General features: G+C 40.5%; 1 protein-coding gene across 24 annotated transcripts in view; it reads right to left on the bottom strand.

Moving 5' to 3' along the window:
- Window positions 1-12,844, bottom strand: part of ZBTB20 (zinc finger and BTB domain containing 20) — a 473,996-nt gene that overhangs the window by 92,325 nt on the left and 368,827 nt on the right. The gene's annotated exons all lie outside the window — the stretch shown is intronic.

The raw sequence follows: 12,844 nt of genomic DNA, 5'->3' as shown, positions 1-12,844 counted from the left end.
GGCATGACTAACCTGCCAGTGCCACTCTGAAACATGGGAAGAAAGTAGAGAAAGGACTCTCAATGCAGAGGGGGTGCTGGGATTCTCCCCCAACTCTGTATTTTGGGTACAAAAGCTTAAGGAAGGAGGAAACAAAAGACAGAGGTTCTATCAATGTCTCTCTATTAATTTTATAATTTTTTAAACATAGGTCTCCAGAAAAATCTGGCACCAGCTTTTATGTGTTTTGCTTTTACTGGAGAGCTGATGGGAGATGTCAATATCATTAATTCCTTCTATCAACTTCTGCTATGGGAAAAGGTGGGTTCCCACCCTTTTCCACCTTGTAAAATACTACATGTGTCCCTTCTGCCTACCAGCCCAGCTGGGGCCCGTTGACTCAGAACCGTTTACACAAGACCTAAACAGTCAATAGGAAAGGGGAGAACACTGCAGAAGCAATTGGGACATTGGGCCTAATGAGGTCGTTTAGGAGTTCTCTCCTCAGCCTCTCCAAAATATGAATTTTTCACATTTGGAATATTATGGAAGGTAAGATGTCATGAAAAACAGAAAAGGAGATTTCAGAGAAATACAGCACCATCAAAAGCCTCAAATTCTTTTCAGATGAGATTTTGTAGAGCGCAGTGACACAGACAAGTCTTTTCCCTGGGTCAGTACCAAAGTAACAATCCAACAGTGTGCAAAACAGCTCTGGGCTACATTTCTAATAAAATATGCAGAGGACCTGACCACCTTATGCAGGGATACAGTGAAGAAACAGTGAGCAGTCATGTAATTACAAGCTACAGTAATGGCACACGGGGCCCTCCCTAAGGTTGCACAGACATCAGCTGTGGCATTTCCTAACTTTTAAGTGTTTGACTTAGTAACATTAACATTACAGTAATGCATTTTCAGTATCATTTCTCAGGGTTTTCTTTGAAAGTCAACTTAGAAGCTGTTGCACGTTGCTGTGGAGGCTGGGGTGGGTTAGCACCTGTGGAGCTGTAATACAGGACTCCACCACTTCAGCCGGCAGCGCCAGCAGCAGCTCGGCTAAAACGGCGCTGACAAGGGGATCAACCACTGGAAGACTGGGAAGACACTTCATTCAGTGATTTGACAGTGCCTTCCTGACAAAGAAATTGCTGAGAGACAGGAGCCCTAAGCTGATCTTCAAGGAAGAGAGCAAAGCACACTGCCACGGGAAGAGACTCTGTGGACCCTGGCTCCCCAAACCTGCACATCTTCTGTCGCTGTTGGATTTGCTTCCATTCAGTTGACTCCACGGACTACTGCTTCTCTTGTTTTGTAGCTTACTTCCTCTCATGTTATTTTTCCCTCCCTACACTACTACTTGTCACAGTCTGTTCCTCATCCCATTGCCCCAGAAGAGGCATTTCCTCAAATAGCTCTTCCCCTCTGCTCTATCCCAGGCATGAATATACCCTGAGCACAGAGGAAAGCAAAGTGCTTAGCATGGAAAATTAGGCCACGTGGTGTTTCAGACTGCCTTAACTAGACCACTCCTTGCAAGACTGCTTAAAACTAACTCGGGTATCATAATTTGCAATCCACAGTGTAGACATATCAAAATGTCCTTGTTCTCATTTCCACTGCTTGCTGCCATAGCAACCCCTGGTCAAAAGGAAATTTCCATTGATATCAGAAGGAGCAGCATTTCACCCAGGTGAGTTTTTACTATGTGGCACATATTTTATTAGCATGTGTTCCTGATACGGAGATCCCCAAATCTCCTATAGTGCCTAATGCAGAAATCACTACTGTTAAGTCTTGCTCTCAGCTGGTCCCCTTCTACTGAAAGCTAAAGAAGTCAAGGACCTCCTGCTTTCTACCTGAATATCATCCAAGAGCTGACTTGTAGTCTAAATAAATGCAAAAGGCCAGGAGGAGCTCCAGAAAATGTACATCACCCTCCCCTCCTGGGATTTTTATCACAGATTTTAACTCAGATATATGATGATGATCTCTAGCTTTGCATGGTACCCTCTTGCTTGCTCTTCCCTCATTTATATTATTGTGTGTATCAGGGAGATTTAGCCAAGGAAGTGATAGCAAAGCTCAGCCTGTCTGATCAGTTGAATAAAGTTTTCTGTTTTCTATGGAAAAGGCAATCAGTGCTGCAACAAGTTTTCAGACTCATGTGTGTGACACTCGATATTTTGCTACAGAATTGGAAGAGGTCTTTATGAGAACTATACCTAGATTTGCCATTGGCAAAAGGCAGGACTTAAGAAAGGAAAAGCCACCAGAACTGCTCCTCACTTTCTGACTTCTACACGTATCACTTAATGCCAGCCAAAAGCAGGACATGGAAATGGCAGAGTACTTACTCCTTTAATGTATATAAAGTATTCTGCAACGCAACTTGTAGCACTCAGTACAGTTGACAAGAGCTGACATTAATGGAAAATCAACAGATCTGGGTGGCACAGAGAGGAACTTGGTTCCTTTGCAAAGAAGGAGCTCTGTCTATTTGAAAAAATGGTATTTAACTATGTAATCTCAGGATGAGTTGTATAAATATATTCCTCTAGATTTATTGGCTTGTCTTCATAAACAGCTGTGAGTCTGTGCTTTTTGTTCAGAGATGTAAACCAGCACAGCAGGTTGGAGAGGGTGAATACACGGTTATTATTCAGTACATAAGAAATTAGAGAAAGAGACTGGGAAGTCCACTTGTTACAGAAATCAACTCCTTGCTTATCTTTTGGGAAAGCATCCTTCCTAACTTGCATCACTGTGTTCAGTAGGTACCTTTGCATGCTAAAGGGAAAAAGGTATCATGCCTTGCATCTAGGTCATTTCTGTCATACATGACATTTGATTTTCTGGGGCAAAACAAGCAAGCTTGTTCCTTACTGCACTGATTACCAGAATCAGCCCTCCCCACCCCTCACTTCCCCCCTCCCTCCTCCTGCTCCAAATATATCAAATGTCCAGGATTGGTTCCTAAAGCACCTTCTACCTACAGTGGGCAGTTCTCAGTTCCCAAGGCAATTCCTTTCAGAGATTTGTTGACAATAGTGAAATGTAAAGGAAAAAATCCATATTTTTACTCTCCTAGACAATCCAAATAAAATGGCCTATTTTGTGGAAGAGTCTCTCTTTTTTTAAAAAAAAAGAAAATACTGCAAACTGGTCTATGAGAGACATTTGTTCTTTTGTTTTAGTGCACTACCACCACAGGATGATGTGCTGAAAAGTGAGCCATACCCTCCTGGGCACTAGTTCAATCCCCTTGCCTTCACTGGAAAAGCAACAGTGCAACCTAGGGGAACTCCATAAAACATCTGGTTGAGAAGACAAGGGAAGGACTCTTGCTTTTCTCCCTCCTCAGCTGAGTCTGGTCAAAAAGTAACATTTTGAAAGTGTAATTTTACAAAAAATTAAGGAAATCTGATCACTGGTTAAAAACGCAGATCAATGAGGACATGGTTTTTGCAGGTAAAATGTTTTCTGTACATTTATAAGGAAGTTTATCATGAAGGCTCCCAAAGATTTTTAAAGACTTGAAAACATTAACTCTCTACCTTCTATCATGATCCATGCTACTGTTACCAATTGCAGCTCTGCTTCAAAATAAAATTATTTTAAACACCACAGTGTTTTATATCCAGACCATTCTGCTCCGTTCTATTATATTTTACTCTATGATTTTTGAAAGAAGCATAAGTATCTCAGGATGTCAGGAGGTTTAATTTTCTCTCATACCTTCATGGGTAGACAATTATAATTCTGATTTGAACAACTTTAAAGCGGACGCCTGCCCCACTTCTGTTCTAAATGCTGACGGGAAACACGCTACATATCCCTCTTGCTAACTTTGGTGCTGTCACACAGTCACAAATCTTATTTCCTGCATTTGGAGGTGACAGGTATTGTGCCTCTGCTTCCAGCCTTTCTTATCTAAAGATGCCTTGTTTCAGGAGGCTTTTCCATAGGCTCAACGGTGAGGAAAAATTGTAATTATTGTCATATTCCTCATTCTAGACAAAACCTTTGTAAGAACAACAACATTGCTTGCAGTCTGGGGAGCTGTACAGCCACAGCATGCCAAAAACATGAGATTGCCACCAAAATAACCCCACTGAGGCCTTTTGTTTTCTCTGTCCAACCGTTAGTTTTGTTTCAGGGACAGCTGCAAAAGGGTCTCTATCTGCACATACCACTTCATCTCTTAGACTTGGATATAAATAGAGTGGAAAGCCAAAAATCCAGAGGAGGGTGTAGAGTTCTGACTCTTTCCTGCAGCAGATATAATTGTCCATCATGTTCTTCCACTGGGTGAAGCCATGAGGGAGGAAGACACAGATAGGGTTGATTTCTACCTCCACTCTCTCCACAGACAGAGCTGCAGCTTGCACAGTGACTGGAACACGACTGGCTCGGGAAATGAACAGTAGCACATCACTCATTTTTCCTGCCTGTTTGCTCCTAATTATCTTGCAATACATCTCACTGGTAGTTTTATCATACAGAAAGACAGAAGGTCCTTCTGGTTACAGCACATAATGACTACTTTTAAAATGGCTTGCTATTAAGTCCTGGGAAAGCCTGTCTCTTTTTCCCCCTCTCACGCTCACTGCCTCTCCTAGGGTTATTGTTCTGTTTTTGAGGTTTTTTTGGGGAGGTAGGATGGCAATTCTCTGATAATGTATCCTGATTGAAGAAAAAGAAGGGCCAGCAGAGGTGGTTTTCCCTTTCTTTTGATGAGACTATGGCCACACTGAAAGAAGTGTCAACAATTTCAATAATTTAATTTTGGCTAATATAACACCTCTTTCAGGCTTGAGCTATGCAACTCCTGTTTAGCCCTTAGTACAAATCAACAGAACCACTTTTATACTTGTCTTCCAATATTTCTCTCCAACCTCAGAGAAACGGAGAATTGCTAGAGGGCAATGAACTCTCATTTTGCCATTGACATTTCTGCAATCCATCTCCCTCAGTTGGGAGACCCTTTCACAGATCCGGAACCTCACCAGCATAAGGAAGAATTAGTGTAATTAAGAATTAGACACAGGGTCTCTAAAATGGGAATCATAACAATGACTAACGTCACAAGAGTGTTTTCAGAATTAATTCATGTAAGTAAAGCACTTACAAGATAAAAATGTAGGAGCTGCCACATCAGATTAGACCACTGCTCCATCCAGTAGAACATCCCATGTGCAATAAACGGCAGCAATTAATGCAGGGTAGCAGAACTGGGGTCCCCTCTCTGTGCAGGAACAGAGTTCAGTCTAAGAATAGTCAATGCTAGTCCTTGGTAACAGCATTATTTTATTACTCAGATGAGATATTTAAGCCCCTACAATTCATTGTCACTAAACAAAGTGGTCTTGCAATGAAAGGAAGGAACCAGGCTCAGCAAGAGTCGGGTACCATGGCTGCACATTAATTCTTGTGCAGGACAGCTTCTGATCAAGAGTTTCTGTTTATCAGTAAGAGTACCTAAAATCATTGTGAAAATCTCAAGTTTCAGAAAGTTATTGAAAAAAATGTACAGTAGGATAGAAGTACTTCTAAAATTGGTATAGAGAAAGACACATACATACATGCGTAGATGAACAAGCTGGTTAAAAAAGTAACCTCATCCCCACCGGCTCTACTTTGGGCAGGGTGACAGTTGGACCCAGATGACTTAAGGAGGTTCTTTCTGATTTTTAATATTCCAGGATTCTGTGAATCCACAATTTTCCATGTCAGAACTCTGTCACTGAACATGAAGCAAATTATGGTAAACATAATTTTCAAGGAAAATATTATCAGGGAAGTTTCTTGGGTTGAGGATAGAAACTCTAGCTCAAAATGAAGGGGTCCCCCATGCTTCCTCACCCACTGGAGGGGTCTTGGTCCTAGTCTTTTAAAAGCTGGTTTCTTTATGAAAAAGTTTCATAAAGTTTCATTCTCATACTCCAAAATTGCAAACATTTTCATTGTGGGACACTGCTGTTTTCTGGACAGCTCACCTACATGACTCTGCATTCTGCAAGTACCTCCAGACCAAACATCTGTTGTGTCAAGGGCAATGACAATCTTTTGTGATATTTCACTATCTTAGATGGTTTGACAAATTTATTTAATTCTCACGGATTTTTCACTTTATTAAACAGCCTACTCTGAAAAGTAAATGGATAGGTTCAGATGAGTTTAATTTAATGAGTCTTAATTTAAGAGTTAGATTTTAAAATTTAGTTTTAGTTTTGTATTAATCATGCAGTGTTTAATAGAAAGAATCTGTACTATGCAAAACCCTGCTGAATGACAGAGCCACAATATGTTTCTGTGCATGATTCTATTCTATTCTATTCTATTCTATTCTATTCTATTCTATTCTATTCTATTCTATTCTATTCTATTCTATTCTATTCTATTCTATTCTATTCTATTCTATTCTATTCTATTCTATTCTATTCTATTCTATTCTATTCTATTCTATTCTATTCTATTCCATTCCATTCCATTCCATTCCATTCCATTCCATTCCATTCCATTCCATTCCATTCCATTCTTTGCTATATTCTACTTCTGGACACTGCAATGAAAAACCTAACAAATTAGAAGATAATCTGTGAGAAAACAAAATCCCTCATAACTGACCGAACCATAAATCAGTCTTACATGTCTGGGACTGGATCAAGTACCATCAGTGCCAGATTATTACATAAGAATATGTTAGTAATGTAGCAGCAGTCTAGTCTTTTAAGATGTGAAAGAGCGTTATCTAACCTCTCTGCAAAGTTCAGGAAGAGGAGCCATATGTCCAAATAATCATTTTCTTGCTGGTGTTTAACATGTCAGTTTTTTCAAGGGGCCTATTTCAAGTTAAAAAAAAAAAAAAAGGCGTGAAATGCATTTTGGTTTTTTTTTTTCCTTTGGCAAAAGCAGCTCATTTTCAAGCTTGCAAGGAAACAAGAAAAACAAAATCAAATGTCAAGTAGATTTGCTCTTTGTTGTAATTAATACGCAAGCATTTGCTTGTAGATGGCCTGCAAACAAGTGTTGCCAGTTGTGGTGTTATTAAAAGTAGTTCTCAGGGCTTTAAAGCACCAAATGTCCAAGGAGTGAAAATCCCAGCTCCAACCAGTGGCCCTAGGCCAGTGTCCATCAGCAGAGGGTCTGACCACAAAGGAAGGACAGCGCAAAGCCTGATGGCTGAGGACACACCTTGTGCTTGCAGCACCGGGCCCTACATGCGATGAGACAACAAAGAAAGGCAGGACAGACTTCTTCAGAGCGGCAGGAGGTGAATAACTACCTGAAAATCGGGAAATTCCAAAGCCCCACGCTGCAGACAGTATGCATGTTCAGTTTCTGGTCGAGGAAGCTACGTGAGATTTCTCTTTGAGTCAGAGCAATGTAGTGGATAAAAAGGCCCTGTCTAGCCAGGGGGATTTCCTGAGGCCATCACAGACCAGCTCCACACGCTGTTAAGAGGCTCGTTTTCATGAGAGTTCTTGTTGCATTTGTATTGCTGGCTCCAGGCCCCTAGAGCTTCAAGTGCCACATCACAGTGCTACAAGCCCAGTGCTGAATGCTTGGCACACTACCAGGCATCTTTCCGTCCCTCTCTCTGTTCCCTCAAGTCAGCAGGTGGGGCTCCAGGGCTCCATTTTGTTTTGATTTTTGTGTGGAATTTTTTTCTCAAAGAAGGAAAAAATGGAGACAAAACTTCCCATTGAATATTTGCTATTCTCCTTCCCCCCATGTTGTTCTGTGGAGCTGTTTGGAGATAGAGAGAAAAAACACGTTTTGTTGGGTTTTTTCCCCCCTTCATCAAAGGAGCTTGGTATTTTTCCTGAAATGGGATGCTGGAAACACTTCATCAGTGAGGGCTACTGGCCTGAGATCTGCTCATCTTCACATCAGGATGCATCAGCAGCAATTTCAGTGATGTCACCAGGAGTGCTCTGACAGAAGTCTCCCCTCGCCAGATGTGGGATCAGCCCTTCCGAGCCAAACTCTTCCACAGGACCAGCCAGGGCCCACACCCTGTGCCAGGTCACAGAATGGGTGTAAATGGATGCAGGGCAAAGAAAACATAAACTTCTACCAACTTTCCCTGTGAAATAATCATAAAAGTGTTGGAACTCAAATGCTGGAGGGAGGAACTAGGGGACAAAGCCAGCACCAGCAGAGAACCCTACCAACAAAAGTGTGTGATTCTGGCCAGGATAAGAGAGAACCAGGGCAACACATATTATTTTGTTACTTACTTTCCCACACACTGATGTCCAATGTATAATTCTCTGCTATCATCTAGGTCACTGCTGGATTTAGCCCTATGGGTTTGAACAATTAATTATTTTCAGCGATAGAACTATTCCATTTTCAAAACTGGTTTGAACAGTAGATTAGTTCTAGATTAAATAATTTAACTACAGATCAGTAGCAGGTGTTTGTTCTACATTAAGTTGGCATATCATTGAGCAGATATTATTTTTAAACGTTTCAATCTACTTAATAATTCATAATACTACATCACAAATTGGCTGAATAACCATCACCTTGGAACATTACAACCAACACCTCAAAATTTAATCCCTTCTCCAAAAAGCCTTGTTCAATCTTTCAAATGGTCAGCTACATGGAGAAAGGAAGGAATGTAACCCAAAAGACTAAGAAAAGAAAGCTTCTTAACTCTGTGAGCATAAACTCTCAGGTTGCTTGACCTTAAGAAAATGCTATGCTTTGATTTCTCCATCTCTATTTTAGAGTGGTACCTAATTAATTGATTTCTATAAAGACAATGCAGTTATTTATGTTTTTCAGCAAACAACTTCTCAGCAAATCTCTTGAGATGATCCTTAACTCAATGTGCTTAGGTATTCTATTAAATCCAGATTCCTTCCATGCCTCAGTTTCCCCTACAGTTAATATTACCTCCATACTTCACAGAAATCCAGGGAAAGCTAAGTCATTAACAATCATTTAGTAATTGCAAATCCTTGGGCAGAAAATCTTGGAGAATGCCTTAACATTAGATACAATTAGATATAATTGAGGCAGAAGAGGCCCAGCGCTCACACCATAAGAAGTTTTGGGGTTCATGATATCAGAACCAGAAAGATCTGAAGTCAGTTGTGCACAGAGCAGCAGCATCTGAGGATGAGTTATGCTCCACTTTCAGGGGAGAGAGAAGGGCTACAGGCTGCTCCCTACCATGCCATTTCTCATTCACAGCGAGAAGGGCAGGCTCCTTCTGCTCTGCTGGAAACGGGCACCACACAGATACCTCCTTTCCAAAAGGAAATTCAAGAGAAGAAGAGGTGGATGGAGAAGGGATGAAGGAAGGGCATATTTTCAGTTTTCATCAAAATTTCAGAAGTGGAAAAATTACTTTCCGAAAAGGAGAATACTGGAGATACATAAACTAAATGGGCTGCTCAAATGTCATATTTAAGTTCAACAAATCATATTATTGAGGGTTAGGAATGACCAGTTTGGGTTACAGAAATGTGCAATTGGCCAGCTGCAATAAATATGGCCTTTACCTTCCAGCAGTGCTTAGGTGGGGACAAACCAAAATCAAGGCATTGGAGGCTAAGTTCTGAAAGAGAGCAGAGAAACTTGTCCTCTCTTTTATTATTGTTATGAGGTCTGAAAGGCTGCAGGCAGAGGACTCATCCTTGGAAAAGCCACAGTGTACATTATGGAAATAAACTGGAAGCACAGTTAAAGGTTAGCACGTCTTTTTCCCTCCAGTTGCCATTGATGTGAATGAAGCCCATTCTTGCATTGGCAAAGGGAAAGAAAAGATGAGTTAATGTCCGCCTCCCTTCTCTAAATTCTCAGATTTGATGACTAACAGGCGACCATATTTCACTAAGAAAAAGGCCTGGGTTTTACTTAAAAGCCCCAAAAGTATACAGAAAAAGTAATTTTCAAGGTCAGAGGGTTGTTTTGACATTTAAGAAAATACTAAAACAGAATTTGGCTTTTAAATTTGTAAACCAGAACAACTTCCTGACCTGAGAGACAATCTGCCAAATTTCTAGCTGACCCTAGGCTCTTCAGACTAAACCAGAATTATCAGATATATTATGTTGTCTAGGTGCACATCCCTGATTTTAAAACTAAACTTTGATCAGCCTTAAAAGAACACAGTTTCTAAGACCCTTTATAGCTGTAACACTAAGCCCTTGTCACAGTAACTGAAGAGGCTTTCTTTAATAACTGCTTCGGTAGAATTTTTTTGCTTACTAGTGGAGAATTCAATTGCTTAATATACACTAATAAAAAAATAAGGGAAATAGAAACATTTCAGCACACAGAACCCAAAAACCTCCTTTTATTTTACACCAAGCCTTTGATCCTCCCACCAATCCTGTTGCAATACAAACCAATTTCATTTAATGTTACATCTGACGAGCCAGACTTCTGGAGAAAGATTGCAAAACTCTGCTAAATCCCTGGGCAAACTGTAAATGGGCTGAGGGGAAGGTTCACAAATTCACAAATAGCACATACATGCAGGTGGACCACGCAAACATGGGTAGCACAACCTTGCTGTGCCAGTTCAACAAAACTTTGGACATATATAGTATCAAAGGGTCAGACTGTTGCTTAAGATGTGTTAGAGATTGCATTGTTTCTCCTTGCAGCCTCTTTCTCTCACAACCTGTCGTGCCTGCCTCCTTGGCCCACCTGTGCAAAGTGGGCTGTAAAATAATAATTTTATTTTGAATAGAGGGGCTGTACTTTCTGCTTTGCCTCTCACACCAGAACAGCCAAACCTGTTTTGCTGTTTCAATTAAGCAAGAGAAATGAAACTTTTAATTGTGTTTTCCTGATACTTTTTTTTTTTTTTCAGTGACAGTCTGAAAATTTTCAGCCAAAACTGGCTACACCTTAAGATGCAGTCCTGCAAAGGCAGCTGAGCTGAAGAACAAAAACCTGATGGAGTGGAGTGGGAGCAAAGAGAATGCTGTGAAGTTTCTGATGCTTCCTAAATGCATCCCATATGCACCCATGCTATTTAAATTATGCCAGTTCTTGTATGGACTATAATGGGAAATACTTTCTAACACTGTTTACTAGGTTTGTTTCTCCTACTTCAATCATAGTTGAAATGTAATTGTAATTAATGTTCTGGGTTTTTTATTGTTGTTGTTGTTGTTTGGTTTTTTTTTTTTTAAGTTCTGTTCATAATAGTTAGCAGGAAAGCAGAGAATTTGTCAGCCTGCAATGCTGTTATATCCAACTGACCTGGGCATTACAGGATGTAACTTTTTCTCTAGGAAAGGATTTATCTTCAACACACTACCCAACTTGCTGTCTTCTGCCTTTTCGTAGTTCTTGTCTTTTTTCTATGCAATTATCTCAACACATTGTCCTTTAGCCAACAAATATTTAAAATTCATACAATCTAAAAGATGATTTAGAAAGCAAGAACTGATGAGTTCTGACAAAAAGATCCCTGAACCTGGCACTTCCTGGTGCTTAGGATATTCACATACACGAAGGAGCAACACGCATAACAACACTGCTGAGCATTTGAATTTTTTTAGGTGTAAGAGTCTCAAAACCCTTAAACACAATAATGGAAAAGTTTTGGATCAGATGATTATTTGTGGAGCTGAGGAAGTGATACTGCTCGCAAAATGAGAAGAGTGCCATTTCCCTTTAATGCCCAGTTAAAGGCTGACTTAGGCTGTAATTCTGGTTTTGGCAGGAGTACAAGGACAGCTTCTTGTGAGAGCCACTGCAACACTAGACAGCTCAAAGTGGAAATGATAAAGGGAAAACAAAACTGAGGCCCTTTGCGAGCAAAATGGTCAATATACAGGGCACACAGCCAAAACCTTTGAAAAACTGAGAAAAGACTGATGACACCTGCTTTTGCCAAGAGAATCTGTGGAGTTAGGTGCTCCTACCTGGTAAACTCAAGTTTTTCCTCATGCAAATTCATAGTTTAGATGCAAACATTAAATCTAACCAGATCTAGGGCTACTGCAAATGTGCCTGCAAAGATTGCAATGTCTCATGATTACCATTTCTCAAGGAGCTCAGATCAGCTGTGCTGAGAAAATGAAATTATGTCCCACTGAAAATATCAATACCAAATTCTTAATCTGAGGTTGCTACTGGAAATCTGCATAATGCACAAGGCAGCAGTGAATCTTTGCTCCCAGAACTGGTGATTCTGCCAAACTAAAAAAGTGAAAGCCATAAAAGCCTGTTTAATTGGGAAAGGAAGACAATGACACTCTTAACATTGACAAGGAGTGGGCTTGTTAGGTTAGAAAAGCATGTCTACAAAACCTCTGCTAATACCCGAACTACAAGAGGAATGGTATTCTGTTGAGCTGGGTCATGGTTGACACCATGAAGATAAAATTGAGGTGCAACAACAGGACATCAAGTGATTTCTCCACCAACAGAAGGGAGTTTTACATCTGGGGATAAAGTGGACAGTTCATGTTCTTGGTCCTGCCAGCAAACCACAAGCCCATATTGCTTTTACTACAAACAGATTTCCCTTCACCATACTGCACTTTTCTTCTTGCTGACTGCTCAGTGTGACCATCCAAAAACACTCCTATTTGTGTTATTTTTCACACACACCACCCTGAAAAAAAATTCAGTATGAAAGTAGAGCAGTTTCCTCCAATACAGTTCAACATCCAAACTAAGCAGCAGTAAAATCATATTTATTCAGTGACTGAGGTTTCAAACAGTAAAGTGATTGTTAAAGAGTTATAGACTGAACCATGCACTGGAAAAGACCCCAGAAGAGGTTTCTGGTGACAGCTCTCTCACCTTGACGGTCCTCAAAAACAGGGGGAGAAGGAGGAGTGTATGCACACTTGAAATGGGGGTGATACTTGAATGC

This window comes from Poecile atricapillus, chromosome 1 (genome assembly GCF_030490865.1).
Source record: "Poecile atricapillus isolate bPoeAtr1 chromosome 1, bPoeAtr1.hap1, whole genome shotgun sequence".
NCBI classification, from domain to species: Eukaryota; Metazoa; Chordata; class Aves; order Passeriformes; family Paridae; genus Poecile; species Poecile atricapillus.
The sequence above is the reverse complement of the archived record's forward strand: the minus strand, read 5'-3'. Positions and strand labels throughout refer to the sequence as shown.